Raw genomic sequence first — 17,671 nt, forward strand, 5'->3', positions numbered from 1 at the left:
GAAATTAAGAGTTCACTGAATGAGGCACCTGGGTGGCACAGTTGGTTAAACCATCTGACACTCAGTTTCAGCTCAGGTTGCGATCTCCTGTCATGAGATTGAGGCCCACGTGAGGCTTCATGTTCAGCACAGAGTCTGCTAGAGATTCTCTTGCCCCCTGGTCCCTTCTGTTCATGCTCTCCCTCTCTCAAATAAATTAATTTTTTTTTTTTTTTTAGAGAATTCGCTGAATGGGGCAGCCCAGGTGGCTCAGCGGTTTAGTGCCACCTTCAGCCCAGGGCCCAATCCTGGAGACCCAGGATCGAGTCCCACGTCGGGTTCCCTGCATGGAGCCTGCTACTCCCTCTGCTTGTGTCTCTGCCTCTCTCCTCTCTCTCTCTCTCTCTCTGTGTTTCTCATGAATAAATAAAATCTTAAAAAAAAAAAAAAAGAATTCACTGAATGATTAACAACAAATTCAAAGACAGGTGAACTCAAAGACAGTCAACAGAAAATATTCAAATAAATACAGAGAAAAAAATAGATGGTAAGAAACACTGTGGAAGATGGTTATAAAAGTCTAAGGACAAGAAGAGAGAATGGTACAGAAGCAATATACAAATAACGACTAAAATTTATCAAATCTCATTGGAAACTCAAAGTCATAAATTCAAAAAGCTGAAGGAACTCCAAGCAGTAAAATACAAACAAAACAAAACAAACAAAACAATACAAACAAACTATATCTGGGCACATCAGATTCAAACTATTGAAAATTCACAAAAGTCACATCAAAAGCAGTTAGGAAAGGGACAGGAACACAGACACACACACTATGGAAGCCATTAAGACAACAGAATGACATCTCCATTCTGAAAGAAAAACTGTCAGCCTAAAATTCAGTGCCTAAAAAAATAAAAATAAAAATAAAATAAAAAAAATAAAATTCAGTGCCTAGGAAAAATATCCTTCATAAATGGAGAAATATGCAGATGCACATAGGCAGACACAACCTCTCCTCCATCAACACATACACATAAGTTGAATATAAGAGGAACACCAAAGGAAAAGTCTTCAGGCTAAAGGGAAAAAAATGAAGCCCACATTATATGAAAATGCAAAAAAGAACAAAAAGCACTAGAAAAGTTAAACAGGTAGACCAGTATGTAAAAGACTATGAACAGTTTATTTTTTTAAAGGTTTCATCTATTTATTCATGAGAGAGACAGAGACACAGACAGAGGGAGAAGCAGGCTCCATGCAGGGAGCCCGATGTGGGACTCGATCCCTGGACTCCAGGATCAGGTCCCAGGATGAAGGCGGCGCTAAACGGCTGAGCCACCCGGGCTGCCCTATGAACAGTTTACAAAGGAACAATGAATGATGATGTCTTATGGATTTGTAAGGTGGAGTGTACAGCATATTCTTCCTCCAAAGGTTAAGTACTACAAATTCTCTTATTTATCTAAATTAAAAGACAAGTAATATTTACTCATAAGTTCCAAATCCTCAGTACAAACCACACTTTCACAACATTTATTTAAATAGTTTATGTCAGCAGCACATAAAAACAATGGATTAATTACAGTATGAATAATTATAAGTTTCACGAGGTCAAAAACGTCACCTGCCAACTCAGTATTTTCCCTTTCTTTTGTATTACTCCACTCTTTTCACAATGAGGAGAATGATGAAAAACTTAGATGATATCAAAGATCTCTGGACACATAGGAACTAAAAGCAGATAGTAACTCAGGAAAAAGTATACTCAGTTCCTAAAATTTAAAAGCTTCTTTTGAATTAAAAGTCCTACCTTAATGTTTTAGTCTTAACATTGAGAATCTATATTTTCTATTTTTCTTATAACTAAAATAACTATTCAACTTTAAAGTTGCAAAATTTTTCAGTGTTCACTTTTAATATTATACAAATATGCTAGATGTTAAGATTAATACTCTAAAAACACTCTAAAAATATTTATTTTAAGAGATTATCATCTTTTCAGTATTTAAACCTTTCTTTTAATGTAAGCAGTGGACATTTATTTAGCCTTTTAAGTTGCCATCTGCAATTTTAATAGTCTCCTGTTCAAATTTTTAAAGATTTTTTTTAATTTTTAAAGATTTTATTTTTATTTTATTTTTTATTTTTTAAATATTTTATTTATTTATGACAGATACAGAGAGAGAGAGAGAGGCAGAGACACAGGCAGAGGGAGAAGCAGGCTCCATGCACCGGGAGCCCGATGTGGGATTCGATCCCGGGTCTCCAGGATCATGCCCTGGGCCAAAGGCAGGCACCAAACCGCTGCGCCACCCAGGGATCCCTAATTTTTAAAGATTTTAAAAGAGAGTTTTGAAAGAGGAAGAACACACCTGCATGGAGGGGAGGGGCAAAAGGAGAGGGAGAGTGAGTCTTATGTGGGGCTCGATCTCACAATCCTAAGATCATGACCCGAGCCAAACCAAGAGTCAGATATTCAACCGACTGCATCACCTAGGCGCCCATCATGTTCAAATTTTAACTTATGAATTTCTTAAACTCTGTTAATAAACCAACAGTAGTTTTAATAGCCAATTATTTCCAAGATAGAATACTCTAATACTCAAATACTCTATAAAAATACTCATTCACACAGCACAAACCAAATCTAATAAAATTTTTAGAAATCACTTCATGATGGCATTTACTTATGAAAACATTAATATTAAAAACCACATATAAAAGAGCACATTAAAAAAAATCATATTGGGATGCCTGGGTGGCTCAGTGGTTGGTTGAGTGTCTGCCTTTGGTTCGGGGCATGATTGTCTCTGCCTCTCTCTCTCTCTCTCGGTCTCTCATTAATAAATAAAATATTTTTTAAAAAGTCCTATTTTCTTGGCATACATTTCTTCTTTAGGCCATATTTTGTTATGACCATCTACTTGTCTAATTCATTTTTTTAAAGATTTTATTTATTGATTTGGCACAGAGAGCGAGCCCAAAAGCAGGGAGAGCAGCAGAGGGAAAGGAAGAAGCAGACTCCCCACTGAGCAGGAAGCCCAATGTGGGGCAATGTGGGGCTCAATCCTGGAACCCTGGGATCATGATCTGAGCTAAAGGCAGACGCTTAACCAACTGAGCCACCCAGGTGCCCCTCACCATTCATTCATTTTTTAAGTTTATTTGAGAGAGTTAAGAGAGAGCACAGGTGTGCATGGGCAGAGAGCAAAAGAGAAGCAGACATCTCCCTGAGCAGGGAGCCCCTGTAGGGCTTGATCCCAGAACCCTGGGATCATGACCCAAGCCAAAGGCAGGCAGACTCAAACAATTGAGCCACTCAGGCACCCTCAACCAATCCATTCTGAATCAGCAGAAATTTAAACCAAAATCTAAACCAAAGGGCAGCCCAGGTGGCTCAGCGGTTTAGTGCCGCCTGCTTCAGTCCAGGGCATGATCCTGGAGACCCAGGATCGGGTCCCATGTCAGGCTCCCTGCATGGAGCCTGCTTCTTTCTCCCTCTGCCTTTCTCTCTCTGTGTATCTCTATGAATGAATAAATAAAATCTTGAAAAAAAAAAAAACTAAACCAAAAATTTATCATTCATCTTTAGTTTCTTGCAACCAGGTTGTAAATTATTGCAAAGAAAAAAAACCTTGAGACTCTTGAGGCATCACTGCTAGGAAGAGGGCCTGCTGCCATCCTCTCTGTCAATTTCCTTCAACTTACTATTTTGTTATATTTTCGTTCTTTTTGATGGCTAAGTAATATTCCATTGTATATGTATTTATAAATGTCTTCTTTATCCATTCATCATTGTACATGTATTTATAAACGTCTTCTTTATCCATTTGTCAATGGACATTTGGGCTCTTTCCATAATTTGGCTATCGCTGATAATGCTGCCCAAAACATCGGCTGCATGCATTCCTTTGAATCAGTATTTTTTTTTTTATCCTTTGGGTCAATACCCAATAGTGTAATTGCTGGATAATACCATAATTCTATTTTTAAATATGGAACCTCCATACTGTTCTTCAGAGTGGCTGCACCAGTATGCATTCCCACCAACAGTGCAAGAGGGTTCCCCTTTCTCCACATCCTCTCCAACATCTCGTTTCCTGTGTTGTTAATTTCATTTTTTAACCTAAAAAACAAACTATAGTTGTATAACATATTTCAGGTGGGCAGAATGGAGAGCACAAAGCCATGAGATGCTGCAATGTTTAATTAGAAGATGGTAAGGAACCAATGAGGCTGAAAGAGAGGGCTCATGAAACCAAAGGTAGACTAAAATAGTAGGCTGAAGGAAAACTGTGAAAGGCCTCAAAGATCCGGCCAAAAGCATACTTTTCATCTTGTGAATAAAGGAAATCATTCATTAACAAATGAAAGTGATTAAAGACTGATGACAAGTAAGGGAATAGAAAAGACAACCATTTTAAGTGCAAAATATTAAACCTGGTTTTGGATTTGCTGAGTTTATGAGGTTCAAATAAAAATGTAGTCCTATAATCAATTTAGTGATTCCAGAGCTCAGTAACTGTCACAGCAAAAGAAGAAAGCTGAAAAAAAAAAGTAGAGCAAGGGTGGGGTAAGTCTAACAATTAGCTGCAAAGAATCTCAGGCAGTTTTTGAATATTGCTACATCTCAGAATGCAGTAACATTCTGCAAAAGCCAACACATGTATCAAACACAATACTAAATTTGTTGGACAATCCTAGTATTATAAAGCTAAATACTTCCAAGATATAGTATCATTACTTTAATCTGACCAAAGTTTAGATTCTTCCTTCTAGCCACATTCAAATCTACAATGGTCAAATTCCAAAGCCATGGTGTGCTTTTCCATAGTTGTGGACACTCAAGATTTTTCATAAACTCTCAACCTAAACACACTTACACACTATCTCTTCTAGAAATAACAATGAGCCTTCCCCTCAGGACACCCAATTAGTATGTTTCCTTACTTCACTGAACAAATATTACTACTAAGAACTTCAGCACCCTGCCCCCCTCTACCCCTCACAGCTTTGGGACGTCACCTAAACCTTAATTTGAAGTAAGCAAAAATCAATAGTTCCCCTGGCACTAATAAGGGTTAATTTTTTAAAGGATTATATTTATTCATGAGAGACACACAGAGAGAGAGACAGAGACACAGGCAAAGGGAGAAGGAGGCTCCATGCAAGGAGCCTGATGTGGGACTCGATCCCAGGTCTCCAGGATCACGCCCTGGGCTGAAGGCAGGCGCTAAATGGCTGAGCCACCCAGGCGTCCCGAAAAAGGGTTAATTAAAGCAGTAACTCAAACCTAACTCAAACCACAGATTTCTGTTGGTTATAGTCTACAACCAGGGTAGGTATAGAATTAGAAAGTAAATACTCAGAAAACTTTATAACAATCTGAGAGTATTTTTGTACCAGTCAAAACTAATTACAGCACCTTCAGGCTCTTAGTTTTGTGATTTTTTTTTTTATTTTTCTTTATCCTATTTCTATGATTTACAAAAACATTACATGAGGAATTGTTTAAAAACAAAGTAAAAAGAGTGCCTGGCTGACTCAGTCAGTAGAACACGTGCAACTCTTGATCCTGGGGCTATAAATTAAGAGTTCCACATTGAATGTACAGATTATTTAAAAAAATATATACAGACTTTACGGGATCCCTGGGTGGCGCCTGCCTTTGGCCCAGGGCGCGATCCTGGAGACCCGGGATTGAATCCCACGTCGGGCTCCCGGTGCATGGAGCCTGCTTCTCCCTCTGCCTAAGTCTCTGCCTCTCTCTCTCTCTCTGTGTGACTATCATAAATAAATAAAAATTAAAAAAAAAAAGATTTAAAAAAATAAAAATATATATATAGGTTTTAAAAATAAGTAAATAAATAACTCACTCACTCACTCTCTACCAGAGTATGAGACACACTGGTTTTAGATCACATACTCTGGAGCCATGCTACCCAGGTTGGAATCCCAGCTCTGACATTCAGTTTTATAATTTCAGGTAAGTTCAGCAAAGCACCAAATAAAGGATAATACCCTATTTTCAATAACACTTCCTTACATTATTTCCTCTTTCTTGCTTCTATTTTTTTAGTTGAATTAGAAAAGATCATTTGTGGCTTTAAGAGAAATGTAAATGCTATTATAGCAAAGACAGTTGCAATTATCTGTACAAGTTACTCATCCAAGATTTCGAGAAACTGAAGGCACTACATACATTAAATAAAGATATGGAATAATGAGAAGAGTAAGCAAATAAGAACAGAAAAGAATGCTGCTTTATGACTTTTAAAGTGGTAACACCCACCCCCACACTTCATTCAAACAATGAGTTTTTACTTGATAGGTAACATTTACCAAGCAGCTACTACCCAACAGTGTGCTACGTATTTTTTTATATACGTTATTTCAATATTTATATAACTTCAACATATTCAATCTTTCAATTCTGTGAAACTACTAATGCTCCCTGCTCTTCAGATTTAAGTGCTGCAAGTTAAATGGCCTAGCTGTCTTCTACATTTGAATCCAGAACTATCAGGGTTCACAGCTAGATATACTATATGTCCTGGTTTTACCTGCTTATTGTTTCACTGTATCAGCAGAACCTTCCTTCACTCCCAGAAGTACTCAGAGGTGGATAATAAGTTTTATATGGTTATTGAGGTACTCTTTCCAGGCCGCATAACCCTACTGTATTGTACTATGTTTTGTGCCACAGCCTTAGACTCAACACCTTCACTATCTTGCAAATGCATGCCACTGCCAATAAACTAGAAAAAAAGGGATGAATGGTACAGCTCACACTCCCAACACACACACACAAAATCCCACTAAGAAAAAAATCAAGTAAATGTCAATGACCAATTATAGAGTTTATATTATTATACAAAACAGCATACTAAAAGCCTATATATATATATGTATATATATATATGATCAAATATCTCAAATACTGGCAAATACTAAGATCTGTGAACAGACCTCAAGAAGCATTCTTCTTTTTGGTCTCCAAACATTCAGTTCCCAGGTCTCTTTTTAGCAAACAATGCATTTCCCCCAGCACCCACCCACATGTCAATTAGTATAATTAATTAACTAATACACAAGAACAAGTAGTCTTACCACTTGCCTTGTAAAGAATTTTTTAAAAAGGTGTAAACTTTGAAGGTTACCACAAATGATTAAATCAATAGTTTTGGTTGTTAAAGTAATACCAGCTAATCTGGCATCAGTCATCACAAAAGTGGAGGCTGGATTTTGCAGATCTTCTTCCTTATCTGTAATAAAGAATCAAAATAGTGACCTTCATGCTCTAAAAAGTTGAAGTAGAAAAAACATGCAGATTTAGCAAGATACAAACCTTTTAAGCTTAAAGCACTGGCTCTAATGGAGAAATTTTTTCCACATTAACGGACTGGGAGACCCTATATATCAATTCTGATTTAAAAGAGTACAAAAGTACTTTTCAATTGATGTAAAATGACGACAAAAAATACTGGAAGCTGAGCTATAGAGGGGAAGAGCTATGATGATTTGTACAAATTGTGTCAAAGCTATAAGTACTGCAAAATTTAATAGCTGTTCAACCTATTTAAGTAAGAATAACCTAATTACATGACTAAAATTAATGACTGGCACTAAATTTTTCAGTGAACAGAGTTGATTAAGGTTGCTCCTCTATAGCTAAAAATGGATATTTCTGGACAGACAGCAAAATATACTTAACCACATTTTACTAATATAAAAAAAAAATCGGGATCCCTGGGTGGCGCAGCGGTTTGGCGCCTGCCTTTGGCCCAGGGCGCGATCCTGGAGACCCGGGATCGAATCCCACGTCGGGCTCCCGGTGCATGGAGCCTGCTTCTCCCTCTGCCTGTGTCTCTGCCTCTCTCTCTCTCTGTGTGACTATCATAAATAAATTAAAAAAATTAAAAAAAAAAAAAATCCCTACAGGCCACACTTAAATTTCTGATTTTCTAGAATACAATTCTTAAAACTTGGATGCACATATCTTTAACTCTTTACTAGAAAGACTTGTAGGCATCTTGTTTCATTTAAAATAATCTGTCAAACCTGTCAACCAGGGTGCCTGGGTGGCTCAGTTAAGCATCTGCTCAGGTCAAGATCCCAGCATCCTGCTCAGCGAGGAATATGCGACTCCCTTCCCCTGCTCTTGCTCACGCACTCTCGCTCTTTTCTCTTTCCCCCTCCCAAATAAATAAAATCTTTTAAATAAATTAAGTAATCCATCAACCAAATTACTCTGTGTATCTTATGGAGCCTAAGAGAAGATCTCAAATTCAGAAAGTGTGATGATAGAGACATTTTTTTTTTTTAAGATTTTGTCTTTTTACTCTATGATGGTTTTTTTTTTTTTTTTAATTTTTATTTATTTATGATAGTCACAGAGAGAGAGAGAGAGGCGCAGAGACACAGGCAGAGGGAGAAGCAGGCTCCATGCACCGGGAGCCCGATGTGGGATTCGATCCCGGGTCTCCAGTATCGCGCCCTGGGCCAAAGGCAGGCGCCAAGCCGCTGCGCCATCCAGGGATCCCATGATGATAGAGACATTAAGAAATAAAAGAGAATGATAACAATGCTAATGAATAATTTAAATGTCAGTGTTATTTAAAGCAAAGGCTACCAGAAGACTCATATTTTACAATAACTAAGGAAATTTATAGAAGTTGAACATTACACAAAATAAAAAAGTGCTTCAAATAACATTAAAATGTTAGGTAGGACAAGCATTTTCACTTCACAAAATTATACTGGTTCCAGTAGCATGGCAATTTCTATTTCAATTATTCTTTAAAGCTTTATAATTACAAAATGAAGGCAAACATTTAAAAGAACTTAACTGCTGATTCTTTTTAAGTTTATTCCTTTTAAAATTATAACTAAAATTTAATGACAATGATTAAATATTAGTTTTTAAAAAAACAATCTTTACAGTCCCAGTTAAACAAGTAAGCAGCTGCTTTCTTTTTACAGCTGAAGTTTCTAAATTCTACATGTTTTTAAAAAGTTCTATAATGTCAACTACTAAAATTGTGATATAAACTATAGTCTTGGGGGATCCCTGAGTGGCGCAACGGTTTGGCGCCTGCCTTTGGCCCAGGGCGCGATCCTGGGGACCCGGGATCGAATCCCACATCGGGCTCCCGGTGCATGGAGCCTGCTTCTCCCTCTGCCTGTGTCTCTGCCTCTCTCTCTCTCTTTCTGTGTGTGTGACTATCATAAATAAATAAAAATTAAAAAAAAATAAAATAAACTATAGTCTTGGGACACCCGGATGGCTCAGCGGTTAAGCTCTGCTTTCGGCTCAGGGAGTGATCCTGGAGTTCAGGGATCCAGTCCTGCATCAGGCTCCCTGAGGGGAGCCTGCCTTCTCCTTCTGCCTATGTCTCTGCCTGCTCTCTCTCTCTTATGAATAAATAAATAAAATATTTAATAAATAACTATAGTCTTTTTAAAAATAATCTCTACACCCAATCTCTACGCTCAAATTTATGATCTTAAGATCAAGAGTCACATGCTCTACCAACTGAGCCAGCCAGATACCCCAAAATAATAGTTTTAGTAAGAAAATTAGAATTGTCCTTTCATACTTCAAGTATTTAAATTATCTTCCAGAAGACATCAACCTTTATTTCTTTAAAAAATTAGGGAATGAGGGACAGTTTCAAATGTCCCCAGGTTTACAGAGTAGGTTATATACTTCCTCTTACTGAGCTTAAGTTAATGAACTATCAAGCTTCCAAATATAAGACCTATATTCTTTAAATCAGTAACTATACTTCTAAGATTTCTTCAAAGTATCAGGGCACTAACAATTTTGCATATTTCCTGTTAGGAAATAAAAGTAGAGTCAACATGTATCAAAAGATACAACCAACAAATAAGAGATATATTATGGTGTTCACAATTTAGACATTAAATGTGATACTTAGAAAATTATTTTAAAATGTTAATGTAAATATAGGAAAAGGTAGATTACAGAACTGTTTAAACAAGGAGCACTTTACTTTTTTGGTAGATGTACTTTTTAAGAAGTCATAAATAAACTGTGGGACATCCACACAATGCAATATTGTTCTGCACAAAAAGAAATGAGCTATCAAACCATGAAAAGACATGGAGGAACCATAAATGTATATTACCAAGTGAAAGAAGCTCATTTGAAAAGACTACATGCTGTATATGATTCCAACAATGACATTCTGGAAAAGGCAAAACTATAGAGGCAGTAAAAAAGATCAGTGGTTGCCAGGGATGAGAAGGGACAGATGAATAAGCAGAAAACAGAGGATTTTAGGCAATGAAACTACTCCCATATGATACAATGGTAAATACGTGTCATTATTTATTTGTCCAAACCCAAAGATTATATAACACCAAGAGTGAACCCTAATGTAAACTAAAGGCTTGAGACAACAATGATGTGCCAATGTAGGTTCATTCGGTGTAACAAATGTGCCACTCTGGTACGGGATGTTGTCTGGGGGCGGCGAAGGCTGTGCATATAGTAACATAAGTATACCAGAACCCTATCTTCCTCTCAATTTTGTAGTGAATCAATAAAAAAATATACAAAAAAAAATTTTTTTTGTAGTGAATCTAAATCTGCCCTAAAACATACTCTTATTTAAAAGCAAAAGTGGGGCAACCTGGGTAGCACAGTCGGTTAAACCTCCAACTCTTGATTTTGTCTTAGGTCAGGATCTCAGGGTCCTGAGATGGAGCCCTGCAATGGACTCCAGGCTCAGCGTGGAGTCCGCCTGAGATTCTCTTTCCTGCCTCTGCCTCACCCCATCGCTCATGCGTGTGTGCCCGTGCATGCTCTCAAATAAATAAACCTTAAAAAAAGGAAAAGAGGTACAAAGAAGAGATAAGGTAAGAAAAAAGGGTCCACAAACATGTAAACCAAAATATTACCAAAGAAAACCTAGTTGTTGGGATTACAGATGATTCTCATTTCTTCACACGTGTCTATAGGTTCTGAATATATTACAACAAATATTATACAAAATTATAAAATATATTAAACCAAATATATACTTGAGTCTACTGGACTGCTCAGTTTGTGATCTGTCAGTCCCATTACAGCAATACATTATTTTTTATAACATTTATTTATTTATTCATGATAGACAGAGAGAGAGAGAGAGAGAGAGAGAGCAGAGACACAGGCAGAGGGAGAAGCAGGCTCCATGCCGGGAGCCCGATGTGGGACTGGATCCCAGGACTCCAGGATCGCGCCCTGGGTCAAAGGCAGGTGCTAAACCGCTGACCCACCCAGGGATCCCCGCAATACATTTTTAAAAGTTAACCTTGTTCAGTATTTTCTCATTCACATTTTCTCCTCCTCTTCAAAAATTTACTGCCAATTCTCATTTATTTACTCTTTCAAATAAACTTTACAATCATTTTACAAACTAGGGGCTTGCAAACTTTTTCTATAAAGGGTAAGGAGAGTAAATATTTTAGGCTGGTGATCTATCACTTATTCTGTTTTGTTTTACAACTCCAAAACACATACTTAGCTAGCAGGCCACACAAGAGTAGCCTTAAGGCCAGTTGTGGACCTCAGTATATAGTTCCCCATCAAACTGCAAAGATTTTGGTATTTTGATTCAAAATATACTGAACTTAAGCACTAAATTCAAAATTAACATTTTTCCAGTATCAATCTTTTCCAAAAGCAAATGACTTTATTAAAGCCATCACATTCCTCAGTAGAATTATACAGCCTTCATTTAGGAATCCTGCAAATTACTAACTAGGCTTATAATTTCTGAACACCTGAAGGCATTGGCACTTGGGTACATGAATATGGCAAATTACTTGCTGCCACTTTTACCTAGTTTCAGAAAAAATGTAATACTGTGTTCTATAATCAGAATGCAACAATAAGTTACTTTTTAAAGGGTCGTCAAGCTAAGTGTTTTGTTTTGTTTTGTTTTTTTGCTATTCAGTAATTCAGTAACTTTAAACTCAAAGGTGAGGTAGGTTAAGCACTCCGCAGTGTCTGACATGATAGGTACTCAAATGCTTGACTAAATGAATAATCTGAATTTTATTCCCTCTCAAAATCCCACTAAAACTATAACATTTTTTTTCCAAGTCCACAACTATGGGAAGAGCAGGGGAAAAAAAAAGAGCTGGAACACAGACAAGTGGTTACTGATCGATGTACACTGCTAGATCCTAAAGTCTCACCCACCTTAAGAACTGGGGGTGAATGGGAAATAAAAAAGAACTGGAAGTGAAGGAAGGAGGTAAATTAAAGAGAACGAGGCGAAAGCTATTTGAAAAATAACTAGATCCTTCAATTCCCTCCTTCTACCTTAACAGGACTGCTCCACTGAGGTCAAAAATAGAAAATAAGCAACTTGGAGGGAACAGGCAGGGTAAAGAAAATGCCTTCAAAAATATGTACCTATATATATATATATCCTCAAAAGGTTAAAAATGTTGCATCCCAGTCATAGGAAGCTATAAAATGAACATTCAGAAAAGAGAGACAGAGACAGAGAGGGAAGATATCTGGAAATTAAAATTATGACAGAGAAGACTGGAAAATAAAATTCCTCAGAAAATAAAAGATAGAAAATGTAAGCAAGAAATCAGAACTATGCTAGAAGATCCAGTATCTGAATAACTGTTTTTTTTTCTTTTTTAAAATTTTATTTATTTATTCATGAGAGCCAGAGAGACAGAGAGAGAGAAAATGTAAGCAAGAAATCAGAACTATGCTAGAAGATCCAGTATCTGAGTAACTGTTTTTTTTTTCTTTTTTAAAATTGTATTTATTTATTCATGAGAGCCAGAGAGAGAAAGAGGCAGAGACAATCAGAGGGAGAAGCAGGCTCCATGCAGGGAGCCCAATGCAGGACTTGATCCCAGAACCCCGGGATCATGCCCTAAGCGAAAGGCAGACGCTCAACCACTGAGCCACCCAGGCATCCCTGAATAACTGTTTCAAAGAAGAAAAAAAGGGAAGGAAAAATCACAAATTAGATAAATCTAAAGGGATGAATAGGAGTGCAATGACAAAAATGTGCAATGAGTACCTAGGCACAGTGGATGAAAACACCCATGTTAAAGCATGTCATTGTGAAATGGGAACAAGAAAAATTTCTGGGGGCAAAGTAGAACTGGACCAAAAGAAAAAGAAAAAAAGAAAAAAAAAAGAAAAAGAAAAAGAAAAAAAAGAAAAAGAAGTTGCCATTAGAATATCTGACTTAACAGCTACAACAAAAAATGACCTTGAATAATGACTTTAAAAAATTCTGAAGAAAAGAATTCTACACCCAGCCAGATATGATATTGTTTAATAGGCAAGATCTCAAAAATATTTAAGTCTCATTTATCTTTTCTCAAAAAACTTACTGGAGATATGATCTACCAAAATGAATAAGAAACCAAATAAGAAAATAAGGGCCACAGCAAATGGACAGGCACACCAAGGAAGTCAGATGAGAGGGAATCACGAGTATAGTCAAAGACAGGTGTGCACCAGATATAGAGAGCAACATCCAGATTGGAGCAATGTGATTCAGGCTACATTCTTCAACTGATGGCTGTAATGATCAAGATGCTTATTATTCTATCCTTAAAAAAACAAAACATTGAATCCCATGGTTTGTTTGGCCCAGACTTCTATCTATACTTAACTCAGCTTAACCTGGTGTCAACAAAGCTCCATTTCTCTCCTTTGTGCCGCCCTTCTCCCTGAAACAGCTACAAATGTCACACCAAGTGAGTTCAACTTTAACCTACTCTTAAAATACATAAAGCATCTTACTTAATTGAAGGTTCTTTGCTTGGTCAACACCAGGCAAAGAACAATTGTGGAGTCCTATGTTTCCCAGAACATGTTCATGATCTTGCCAAATGATTTCCCCAAATGGGGCTTTAGTAGAGATTCTAAGAAGCTGAGACCATCATGAAGACATGATGTCTTAGGTGATGAATACGCAGGTGTTCAGTTTATTTCTCTAAAACTTATTTTTATGGGTTTTTTTACATATAAATTATTCACAATTAGAAAAGGAGGGGTAGCTGTAAGAAAAAATTATAGCCTGATAGTCAACTATACAGTCACAGTGTTTTATCTAACCAGTAGAGTTTTTAAAATTTTCAATTTATTGCCAAAACATTTACCTTGCAGCTATACTATCTCACATATGGAATGATATTGGTGGAAGGCTACTGACCACAAATTATCAAATGGTGGGAATTAACCCAAATGTATAGAAATACATTATAGAAGTATGTTTAAGACCAAACCATGCAATACATAGCATCAGGAAAAAAAAGTGAAAGTTTTATACGCTGATATGCAATGCTCTAAAACACTATTATTGAGTGAAAAACATGACATGCCATAATAATGTATACAGTTGACTACCATTTTTTTAAAAAGAATATATATCCTTTTGTTTGTATATATACAAATATCTATGGAAAGATAGGTAGTGACAATGCAGGCTGTCACTACAGATGATCCACCCAGATGGGATCAACTTGAGAAAGACTTCGCTATATAGTCTTTTGTACAAACTCTAAATTTCAAACAACATAAAGTACTACCTACTCAAAAAAAAAAAAAAAAAAAAAAGTTCAACAGAAAAAAAAAAAAGGCCATAGGACAATTTTAATTATTGGTACAACAGCAAATAATTGCCTTTGAAAGTTTAAAATATAGACAGAAGTGGGGATCCCTGGGTGGCTCAGCAGTTTGGCGCCTGCCTTTGGCCCAGGGCCTGATCCTGGAGACCCAGGATCGAGTCCCACGTCGGGCTTCCTGCATGGAGCCTGCCCACCCCCCCACCCCACCCCGTGTCTCTCATGAATAAATAAATAAAATCTTTAAATATATAAATATAAATATATATATATATGCAGACATTTTCACACAATGAAATTAGATATTTCTCCAAACTGGTTATATCTAACTGTACCTTACAAAGTTAAGCCAAATACAGTATGTATATGTTTGTTTACACCAGTTATGTCTAGATTCTACACCTACACTGTCCAATTTAGCAGCCACTAGCGACATACAAAATTATATTTCAAGTAATTAAAAAGGATATTTAAATTAAAGTTAAATGAAGTTTTTAAAATTCACTTCCTTGGTTGAATCAGTCACAATTCAAGTGCTCAAAAGACATATTGAGCTAGTGGCTACTGTACTGAACAGCACAAATACATAACATTTCCACCATCACAGAAAGTTCTCTTGGACAGCACTTATCCAAAAGAATCCCCAAAAAACTGGTTAACAGTGTGGATGCTTTGGAGAGGGGAACCAGGTAGAAAGGAGAAGACAGACAGGAAATAGGTTTTTCACAATAAAAAAAAACAGGACTGGGGCACCTGGGTGGCTTTCTCAGTTGAGAGTCCCAACTGTTGGTTTCAGCTCAGGTGGTTTATCTCATGGTCATGGGATAACCGGCATCAGGCTCCAAACTAAGTGGGGAGTCTGCTTGAGATTCTCTCTCCCTTTCCCTCTGCCCCTCCCACCCATGCCCTTGACAGAATAATCTTTAAAAGGACTGAGCCTGTGCAAGGCAGCATCTTTAAAGTTTCATATAAACTCAGTTAATCCTTACTGTACTTCAATATAATAAGTTTTCCTTGTAATCCTAAGTATTTTATTTAATGCATTTAAAAACATCATTCTGATAATGGGGCCACAGGCTTCATTGCTAAAGGGATCCATTTGGATTTTGGGCCATGAGCATGTGTTACTAATTCAAGAAAAAAGTTTAAAAAAAAAATAAAGAGATTTTTACAATCCTAAACATTACTAAAAAAAAATAGTGTATAAGTTCAAATTAAAAAAAAAAAAAAAAAAAAGGGGATCCCTGGGTGGCGCAGCGGTTTGGTGCCTGCCTTTGGCCCAGGGCACGGTCCTGGAGACCCGGGATTGAATCCCATATCGGGCTCCCGGTGCATGGAGCATGCTTCTCCCTCTGCCTGTGTCTCTGCCTCTCTCTCTCACTGTGTGACTATCATAAATAAATAAAAATTAAAAAAAAAAAAAACAAAAACCTTGTATTGCTCCGTGTCACATACAGCTCATAAATCATCTGGTACATCTTTTCAAAGATGGGATTTTTTTTTTTTTTAAAGATTTTAGAGAGAGAGCACACACACCCAAGTGGGGGAAAGGGTAGACAGAAGGAGAGGGAGATAGAGAAGCAGACCTCCCTCTGAGTACAGAGCCTGACCCTGGGCTCAATCCCTGAACCCTTGGATCATGACCTGAGCTGAAACCAAGAGTCCACCGCTTAAGCAACCGAGTCATCCAGGCACCCCTTCAAAGATAGGATTTTATATTTAATTCATTTGTGCATGATGATCTATGCAGCAATTTTATGCTTAAGGAAGGAGTTTTACTGAAGATAAAGAGTTGGACTTTTTAAGTCTTGGGTGAACATTTCAATTTCTTTTTTTGAACAGAATAGTAACACAGCTTTGGGGCCAGGACCTAGGTTTGAGTTTGAAGCTCTCTCACTTAGAACCATGTGACCCTGACAAGGAAAAAAAAAATACTTAAAATATGAATTTCCCACCTATTATTTATTTCATTGAGAGAATTGGGGGGAAAACTACAAGAGAAAGATATACATTTCATCTTTCCTTAGTTAATACTTGGAAGTTACCAAACTTTGTGGCTGCAAAGGCTATTGCCCTAAGATGACCATGTAAAATCCCATAAAAATTCTTTGTAACAACACTAACATGGTACACCTGGGTGCCTCAGTCAAACATCTAACTCTTGATTTCAGCTGAGGTCACGGTCTTAGGGTTCTGAGATCAAGAACCATATCAGGCTCCATGCTCAGCGCAGTCTGTTCAAATATTCTCTCTCCCTCTTCCCCTACTGGTCCTCCCACTTGCGCTCTATCTCCCTTTAAGATAAATAAAATCTTAAAAAAAAAAAAAAAACTATCATGAGTTCAGGTAAAGATCTTATTGACTGTTGCTATAATAAGCAGAGCACAGGAAGTTAATTTCGGTACAGCATTTTTTTACAGTAAGTCTAAAACATATAGCTAAAAACGCATAAATATGTTTTAGTTCTAACAATTACTGCAGACTTGAGTTTCAAAGAAATGGTCTGACTACTACCCTCCTGGAACAATTCAGCTTTTAAGACTAGCAATATTAAGTGTACCTGAGTGCTTCAGTCAGTCGAGTGACCAACTCCTGATTTAGGCTCAAGTCATGATCTCTTGAGATCAAGTCTTTCTGGCTCTGCACTCAGCAGGGAGTCTGTCTGAGATTCTCTCTCCCTCTCTCTTCACCCCTCCCCTGCATGCTTGCTTGCATGTACACATGCTCTCTCTTTCACTAGCTCTCTAAAAAAAAAAAAAATCTGTTAAAAAAAAAAAAAAAGGAAAAGGAAAAAAAAAGACCAGCAACATTACGATGCTGAAACTTTTCAAAACAACTGCTTAACTCTTAGACCTTTCACCAAAACTACTAACAGTACAAAGGTAGTTATGAGCAAATTCCATAATCACAAATTTTAAAAAATTCACTCCATTGGTTTTAATACCAAAATATTTTCACTGGCAGATCATTTGAAGTGACAAGATTCAGAAATCAAATGAGAAGGGGGAGAAGGGAAGTGATCATTTGCATTCTTCAGAAATCTATCCAAAATGTTCTGGACCAGCTT

The 17,671-nt window shown here is 37.1% G+C and overlaps 1 protein-coding gene and 2 long non-coding RNA genes across 9 annotated transcripts in view; 2 read left to right on the top strand and 1 right to left on the bottom strand.

Moving 5' to 3' along the window:
- The window catches only part of LOC144304392 (uncharacterized), a 404,632-nt gene that overhangs the window by 369,803 nt on the left and 17,158 nt on the right, over positions 1 to 17,671 (top strand). The window lies entirely within an intron of this gene.
- EIF4E (eukaryotic translation initiation factor 4E) overlaps positions 1 to 17,671 on the bottom strand; it is a 109,683-nt gene that overhangs the window by 20,372 nt on the left and 71,640 nt on the right. The window lies entirely within an intron of this gene.
- The window catches only part of LOC144304391 (uncharacterized), a 38,035-nt gene that overhangs the window by 12,055 nt on the left and 8,309 nt on the right, over positions 1 to 17,671 (top strand). The window contains exon 2 of the long non-coding RNA XR_013371305.1: positions 10,688 to 10,866. This is a non-coding gene — a long non-coding RNA (uncharacterized LOC144304391). The remainder of the gene's footprint in view (positions 1 to 10,687; positions 10,867 to 17,671) is intronic.

Source organism: Canis aureus, chromosome 33, assembly GCF_053574225.1.
Source record: "Canis aureus isolate CA01 chromosome 33, VMU_Caureus_v.1.0, whole genome shotgun sequence".
Taxonomy (NCBI): domain Eukaryota; kingdom Metazoa; phylum Chordata; class Mammalia; order Carnivora; family Canidae; genus Canis; species Canis aureus.